Source organism: Aptenodytes patagonicus, chromosome 21 (genome assembly GCF_965638725.1).
Source record: "Aptenodytes patagonicus chromosome 21, bAptPat1.pri.cur, whole genome shotgun sequence".
Taxonomy (NCBI): domain Eukaryota; kingdom Metazoa; phylum Chordata; class Aves; order Sphenisciformes; family Spheniscidae; genus Aptenodytes; species Aptenodytes patagonicus.
In genome coordinates, this window is record NC_134969.1 from 8,179,711 (window position 1) to 8,188,149 (window position 8,439).

At 43.0% G+C, this 8,439-nt stretch overlaps 2 long non-coding RNA genes across 2 annotated transcripts; both read left to right on the forward strand.

The window, feature by feature from the left end:
- Positions 1-976: 976 nt before the first annotated feature.
- Positions 977-4,227, forward strand: LOC143169786 (uncharacterized). Its single transcript, XR_012996940.1, has 2 exons — positions 977-2,962; positions 3,989-4,227. It is a non-coding gene; the product is annotated as an uncharacterized LOC143169786 (long non-coding RNA).
- Positions 4,228-4,318: 91 nt separating this feature from the next.
- On the forward strand, positions 4,319-5,535 carry LOC143169787 (uncharacterized). Its single transcript, XR_012996941.1, has 2 exons — positions 4,319-4,782; positions 4,892-5,535. It is a non-coding gene; the product is annotated as an uncharacterized LOC143169787 (long non-coding RNA).
- The last annotated feature ends 2,904 nt before the right edge of the window (positions 5,536-8,439 follow it).

Below are 8,439 nucleotides of genomic sequence, written 5' to 3' on the forward strand. Positions count from 1 at the left end.
TTGTGTTCTCAGAAATGGAGTTCACTACCTGCTTTTTTAGCATGTTATTTGGGTTGAGAGAAGGAGAATTTAAAAGAATAGTTCTGGTATTTTGTCCATTGATCATCTCATGAAGAACTGCGCAGTACTGCGTCTTCTGGATAGAGAAGGGCAGACCTTTGGGAGCTGAAGATTGGTAAGACGCTGGTGCAACTTTTCTTTGCTGGCCTTAGCGCCCCTTGCAATGTTAAAAGTTTTGTTTTTCTAGCTCGTTTTTTCTTTTGATGTTTTGCCAGTATTACAGAGGGGACGTATTAGTATGTTCTTAACAACAACAACAACCAAAAAACCCATGCCACCACCCCCAGCCCCCAATACACAGAAGTTTATGAGAAGATGGAATTTTTGTCAATAAAGCTGTTACTGTGGATGTGATAGGGAGCTGGGGCAGGGACCCCTGAGGGGCCCTGCATGGAGCCATTGAGGTCCTGAACGGAGCTGGCTGTGCTGGATTATCATGTTGCAGGTCCAACAGAGCAGTATTATGTCAGGATGTTCACGTAAGCGTCCAAGCTGTTTGCAGAGTGGATGTAACTTTGAAAGCAGCATGGTCGTGCTCATCTTGTGCTTGACTGCAGAAGCCTGGACCGGAGGTGGCTTGACCTCTGCCTGCAGCTTCTCCTGCTTTGTTCACAAATGTGTCAGGCCCCGTACACGTGTGTCCTTGCCAGTTTCTCTTAAGAGCCTGGTGAGAGGGAAGCTCCTGATCTTGCCAAAACCCAAACACAAATTAAAAAAAAAAAAAAAAGCATAGCTTTGCTTGCGGCTTTTCAGCTCTTGATATGTTTTGCTGCAGAGGTCTGTGCTTGTCTCTGTGCTTCCTCTTTGTGTGTGACCCTTTCCCCTTTTTATCATGACTTCTCAGAACTTGGTCTTCCAGCCTCCTACCCATCTTATGTTTACAATAACGACAGGACTGAGAAGATTTTACTTAACTTTGGTGGGTTTCTGTCCATGGACAGTGGCAGAACCTCCTGACATGACTTAGAGCCTTGGTTAATGCTTGAGGTGTGGCAGCAGTAGGTAACGTTTGAGGTGATGCTGCTTCATTGACTCTAAATACCTTCCTGTTCTGTTGAGGTCTTCCCACCTCTGCAGTGCCGTTACCCTAGCATTGCTGAGTGGCAGCTCAGAAGAATTTCCATCTTCCAGAACAGTACAAGAGGTAGCAGAAAGGATGAAATCAAGCCATTACTGGCTCTGGGTTTTGCTCTGTTGTCTGAGTCCTAGGTATGGTAATCTGCTTTTTCATGCAAATTACACTTCTTGTGACCCAAGAGTTTAGTTAGGTCCAGAGTTCAGCTTGGTTTGAGTGAGCTTTAGAGCTTTATACCTACACACTGACGGCAGAAACCCATCAACCGTTGTTATTTCTTGGAACAGTTAATTTGCTGGTCAGATCCATTCGAGGCGAGCGTTTTTCTTCTAGATCCCTTGATCTCTGGTCTCTGGCCTGTGCTGGATCATCAGCCTGGCTTTACATGTCTCTTGATCTCTTTAGGGTTCAAGAAATGAAGATTTCTTTGGTTTCATTCCTTTTTTAGGGAGAATAGCATGTTGTGGTCACAGCTGTCAGGTAGCTCTTGAATCGTAAAATACATAGTTTCTCCAAAACTGGTGGTTGTTCTGTATTTGCAGCTTTTGGCCATTAAGCTTAGAAGATGCCCTCGGGGGAGTGTGGTAGTGCGCTGCCTACCGTGATAGCACCTTCTTGATGATACCTTGACAGGTACCATCGCTTCAACTCGTGCAGGCAACAAGAAATCTTGCAGCCTGGTTGTTTGTCATTCATGTGAGTACATCAGATTCATTTAGGTTTTTAAATCCTTGCCTGTTCCTAGTGGGTTTGTCTTAAAAAAAGAGTAAGTAATGTCACCGCTGCACAACTTCATGAAATGCCTGTGTAGACACTAATGAAGTGACTGTTGCTTTTTATGTCATCTGCAGGATATTCAGGTTGATCCGTCTTTGATTGAACAGTTTCTCTCTCCTTAATGGGCAGTTTGGAAAAAATAATGATCTGTTCCAGAGTAGTTGGGATTTCTTTTTATTCTGCATGCTTAAAAGGAGCTTCTAACATATGGTAGGAGAAACAGAGTTAAAAAGAAGAAAGCCTTACCTCTAAAGTCGAGGAACATGGATGTTTATTACTTATCCTGGACCAAGCCTCAGACAAACTGTTATTCAAAGACTAAAGCATAAAAATAGCTTAAATCAGCTCTGGCAGTATGTCACATTTCTTATAGTGAGCTGAAGCAGTAACTCAGGTAACCGTCGCCTGCCTTCTCGTTTCCAGATTCAGTCCTAAGTTTTAGTTCATAGGCAGTTGTACAGATGCAAAGAGTTACAGCTTACTTTGAAAAACTGAGCAGGATCTTCCCAAGTACACCTCAGTAATTTAGGGTATTGGATGGCACGTAAAACGGATTACTTGCTTTGTTTCACTTACCTTTGGCTTTATGCTCCCAGAGAGGCAGGAGGATAGTGTAACAGCTTCTCGGTCTGATTGCAGTTTCTTTAAACCGCATGTGTATGTGACAGTTGATTAGCTATTTACTATTTATTAGCTGCTATTTATTTACTATTTATTAATTTATTTATTAGCTATATTACTAACTAGCAATTTCAATGAAATTCTTCACCACATTAATGAAGAGGGCAGCAGAGCCTTTCCTGAGATTGTGAGGTCTATTTTATTCACTTTATTTGTAATAGAGAGAGATCTTGTTTGCTGCTTTTGTATTTGCTAAATGCCAGCTTCCTCTTTTCCTTGGTGTAGGGCTAGAGGACGTGTGCTCTGTTATAATAACTTTCTCCTGTTTGAAATGTAATTATTTCTACTCTCATCTGTTTTTAGATGATGAAGGATAGACACTGTGATGGGCACTAAAGCACGGACTTGCAATGTGAACTCTGATGGCAGGTACTCGTATCTAGTCCTGGTGGTCTGACATATCTGGGGAAGGCTTAGGTGCCGTGTGTCTCTTGGCCATGGTTTTCTCTGTTCTCAATTTATTAATTTCAGTGTTGATAGAAATGTTTGTCTTTATAGCATATCCAAGAGCTGTGCTGCAACAGAGGAGGTAAGTTTAGAGGGGGGGAGGGGAGTGGGTTGACAACCAAGCCCTCAATAGTTAATCTGTTCTGTTTTTTTCTGATATAATCCTTAAAGTTTTATGGACAGATGTTGGATTGATCAGACGGCTGCTGAAACTGTAACAAAATGTCAAGAAACAGGGCATGTTTTTAGCATCGGGGAGGAAAAGAGACCCATTTGAGAATTAGATTTTTAACCCTTCCTGAAGTATATTTTTTGTCCTTTGAGATACAGACCCAGATGCAAAGTCACCAATCTGTTCAGTGAGGTATTTTTTCTGTTCATGTTCCTGATTAAGAATTGGTGTCTGTGTAGTGCTTCTTGCTAGAAACTGTTGAGTTGCTAGTGCTCGTTTATTTCTCTGCTGTGAGTCCAGCTGAGCATCGCTCTCTGCTCTATGATGGGGGACTGCTGGTTGCCATTAGCTGCGCTTTAAAGACAAGAATTCCTGTTTTCGGTCAAGTTTAGGTCGTGTTTGTTCTGAAACCTAATGAAAGCATTGGCTAATATATATCTTGATTCTCTGATTTGGGTTACAAAGGACTTGCCTGTGAATCTTGTTTTGACAGATAATTAAGTCTCTGGATTTCTTCCTTAGGTAACCAAGCAAATAGTCTCAGATATGCTTTGTTAGGTAGAACCATGTGTAGACAACAAGGTCTTGTTATTCCTGGAGAAAAACGTAGTATAAGAACTTGAAATCTAGATCACTTTGAATTAAAATAAATAAATAAAATTTTAGGAGATACAGTATCTTAATGCCACAACTTGGAAGAATGATGTAGAAATTCTTGCATATGAGTCTTGTTTTAACTGTCATTAAAACTATGCATACAATTTGTACTTTTGCAGTAAATGTAAAACACATCACAGATTAGCTGTCTTCTAGAAGAACCCCAGCATCTGCCTGTCGAGGCAAGTGATCTGAGCAGTGGCTTAACTGCATTAGCAGTTTCAGGTAGGTGTGTTACATGTATTTGCAGTCTTCTCTCTTGTTCTATGCAGTGAAACTGCATGTGCCTTGTATAATTTGTTTCCTACCCAGTCCTCTTGTAACGTCCATTTTTTCTAATAAACATCTTTTGAAGTCATTGCTTTGTGGCTGTTTTCCAAGGGCCTGAGTGTTCTCATGTGTTGCTTGTCCTCAGTGACGTATTCTCTTTGGATCATGCAGGGAAGAGGAGAAGAGAAACTCATAATCACTTCCTTTGGGTGGGAACTTTCTCCGTTTTGAGTATTTTCTTGGAGTGTCCTGATGCTTCAGATCAGACAGAAAACCACTCTAAGCAAACCTGATGAAACTTCCCATGAAGCAAAATGAATTCTGAATGTTTGTTTGGAAAACAGTGACGAAACAAATTGGAAGTTGTGATCTTGTGATTTTATTCCTGTGAAGTACCAAGTCCTGTGGGAAATTTCAGCCACAGGAAGCTGAGAGTTACCTTGCGCTTACGTGAATGCCGAGGGTTTGGCTTCATCCTGGCTTGTTAGTTTTTGTTTCAAAGGAGGACTGAGAAGAGAGCAGAATGCACCCAGTGGTCTTTAATGTGCAGTACCTCACTGTGTTTGCAATACTCCTCCATTTGATTGTTTCCAGGTAGTAGGGGGAAGGTGGCCTGTGTGCCTGCATAGATAGTTTTCAAGAGGTGAGAATTTGTGTGTGTGCATGTGTGTTATTTACTTAAAAATCCCTTTCTTCTATAAAAGTATTTTGGCATGTCATGTAGTTCAGTTTAGCTTTGTTTTTCATTTCAGCTGGGCAGACATTACCAGAATCACTCAGAAAGACACTCTTTTTTCCCATGCTTAATCCTTTTTACATGCAACGTTGTACTAGTCTTGCTGAGCAGCGGGAATGAGCGGTTCCTAAAAGCAACTTCTACAGAAGTATAAGTTCAGGAGCTGGCATGAGATTATTTTGGAGACTTGGCCAAGAAAGCAGGATCAGAGTTAATCCTATAACAAACATGTTTGACAAATTAAAAAAAAAAAAAAAACCAAAAGTTTTGAAGTTTGACTCAGCTCTAGTCGTCTTCAAACAAACAAAACCACCTCGAATTTGGCACGTTGCGATGTTAGTGCTGTGGGTGCAGTCCTCTGAACGCAGATTCGTAACTGCTGTGGCATGCTGGCAGGCAGCTCGCTCTCTAGGAAGAGGATGATGTGATGTTGCATTCAGTCAAAATTCAGTGAATGTCTCCTATTACGGAAAAATTTTAGGTTAAATCTTGTAGATTTACCATCCTGTGAATAACGGGGCATATCGCTTTCATGGGGCGAGAGGGGAGACACTTTTCAACCAGGACTGGCCAGGAGGAGTCATCAGCTGCTTGTGGATGAGGAGACATCCACTGCCCTTTGAATCCACCGAACATGAATAAACGTATTTTATGTTTGTATTTGTTTGTGTGAATTCCTGCTCTTTGTAAAGGGACCCGTGAATTGGAAGTAAATCTCGTGTATAAGTTGTATTCTGGGCAAGGGAGAGGGCTGAGAGGATACGTTCAATGTGCAAATCCTCTGGTGGTTCTCTTGGTTGAAGATCAACAGTGATGTTGCTCTGATGCAGTGAACTATAAAACTGTAGCTGGGAACAGTTCTTGTCATTGCGGACCTTGGGCTGATGGCGTTACTTCAATTTCTGCTACGTTTTGAGGAATGAGATGGTAAAGTGAGTAGTCAAATGAGATGTTACACGGTAAGAATAAGGATTGCCAAGATACTGCAAGGAGAGCATCGCCCTCTTCAGAGGTGTTGTTCCTCGCACTCTGTAAATGTGGGATTTACCAGTTAACACTGCACCATTAAAACTGAAGATACGTATTTAAACGTGTCGGGCAGTTTTGCCTTGCTTTTCTTCAGCTTAGTGTGTGCGTCACTGGGTAAATCTAGCTCAGCCTGTGTAAGCATATCCAGGTTGTGATCCTCCTCAGGTGCTCTGGGACACTCTAGTTTAACCTGTGTCCCCCTGGAGTGGTATAAGCCATGCACCGAAAGTACTTTTTTATCAGTAAAACGACATGGTATATTTGAAGGGCTTTAAGGTAGGAATTAATCTTTTTTGGAAACTTCTTGCTCCCAGTGTGCAAATTGCTTTGACAGTGATAACGACCAGTCATATCGGAGCAGGAATTGGTTAGACTTCATATAGGGAAGGTACATATGGTGCACCCCCCCCACCCCTTTATTTGGTACTGGACAGGCTTTAAGGTGTATGGTCTCAGTATTTTATCCCCCCCCAATTCAACTTTATTGGTCATAGCCAAAATTCTTCATGCTGTGCAGCTCTCACATTTTAAAAATTGACACATTTGTGTCTCATATTTTTAGGAGACTTTTTACAGGACCTTTTATTTCCACCTGCTGGCTTTCAAACTAAAACTCATTGGGGTTTTTTTTCATATTTTGACACAGACATTTGCCCACCTGAAATGCACATAGAGGAGGGCAGATGCGTTAGAGATATGCTTAAAGAAACAGGCTAACCGATCCCTTTCCAGAAACGCTCATTGACATTGTAAAGGTTGAATCATTCCCTTTATAAGTTTTAACTGAGAAAATACACAAAGGCAAATATTTGAATTTTCTCTTTAGAAGGAAAACTGAAAATTTGACAGTACACTAAACTGTGAAAAACAGCGTGGAAATCTCGCGACTGTAAGCTGACAGGGCGCATGCAGCCTGTTCTGCGGGGGTTTGTAACGGGGACTGCACTGAGAGAGACGGGGCAGCGGTGGGGAGCTCTGACCTGCCCCTTGCGCCAGTGCAACTCCAGAAACAACTGTTCTCGGTCAAACTAGCAGCAGCCTTGATGATAATTTCTGAGATTTTGTGTTCCTGGGCCTGCCCTTCATCTAGGAGGGGCTTTGCAATGGAATTCTTCAGTATAAATTTCTTACTAACGCTTTCTTCTGGTCTGTTCTTTTAACTCCACTGATCAGACGCTGCATGAACCGGCGCTGCCAGCAGCCCGGCTCGCTGGGAGTTGTTAATGTTGCTGCCGTTGATTTTTTGGACGGTTGTGGAAGCTGGGGTCAGGGAGCAATCTCTTACCAGGATCACTAAAAAAGAGCTTGTTGCTGGACCACCATGTGGCCTCATGGCACAAAGTTAAATGCCAGTCACCACAGGGGACAGCTCCGGCGAAGCTGAACCACCTGGAACTGATGTAAAAAGGTTAAACTAAAGGAAAGTACGTGATAATGATTGTTTTCCTGTTGAAAGTGTAATGAACTATCAGTTGTGACCTGGCGATCTAGTTTAAATGTGTGCCCTGTGATCACTCCCAGTGCTCCAAAAATTCATGCTTGGTTTCTGCTTTGGGCTTCACTGTTTCCACTTCTTGATTTCTGGTGCTTTTTCCTGAACTTTCTCCCTATGCAGCTTTTTTTTACCTTGTAATGAAATTCTTTCCTGAGCCAAATAAACGGATTTTCTACAGAATGTTGGGGGGGGGAGGAAGTAATAAAATCTCTTTGATCATTACCCTCCCCAGAGCTACAAAACACTTCAGATTTTAGCTGCAGCTGCCACAATCCTCTCTGCCTGTCTCCGAGGGACTGTGTGTGTCTGAAGATCATAGAATCATTAAGGTTGGAAAAGACCTCTAAGATCATCGAGTCCAACCGTCGACCCAACACCACCATGTCCACTAAACCATGTCCCTAAGCGCCTCATCTACACGTCTTTTAAATACCTCCAGGGATGGGGACTCCACCACTTCCCTGGGCAGCCTGGTCCAGTGTTTAACCATTTAAGATGCTGAATTACAGCTGTGAGAGGGCTGGTGGATGCCCAGAGATCAGCAGGATTGGGCCCCAGGACCTGGCGTGGGGAGGGTGCATGCAGCACAGGAGCTCCGGGACTGCCTTTCCTGCATGAGGAAGGCTTTCTGAGTTTTGGAGCGCACCTTGCGCATTTTTTAAGTAAACGCTTAAAAGGGGCAAAGTCAAGCTAATGGCAGCCGAGGGCAGGCTCGTTAATGCAGGGTGGAAACTGGGTCCTTGTCTGCTTTCCAGGCTTTGACCTGACCTGCTCTCACGTGAAGCCTGTACTACCTACTGCAGGGTTTCCCCTTACGTGAAGAAGAGGTCCTGGAGAATTGCTTGGGTCACGCTGCACTGATGTCCTTATTATCAGAACCCATGAAGAGCGCGGTGTCTCTGGGCACGTGCTCGGGGGTGCGGTGCAGAGCTGTATTTCTTTCTGTGCCCAGGAAGGCTTTTGCGTTGATAAGGAAGAAGCATTGCTGGGGCTGTCATGGTTGCATTTGGGCAATGCTGTGCTCAAATTAAGCCTTTTAA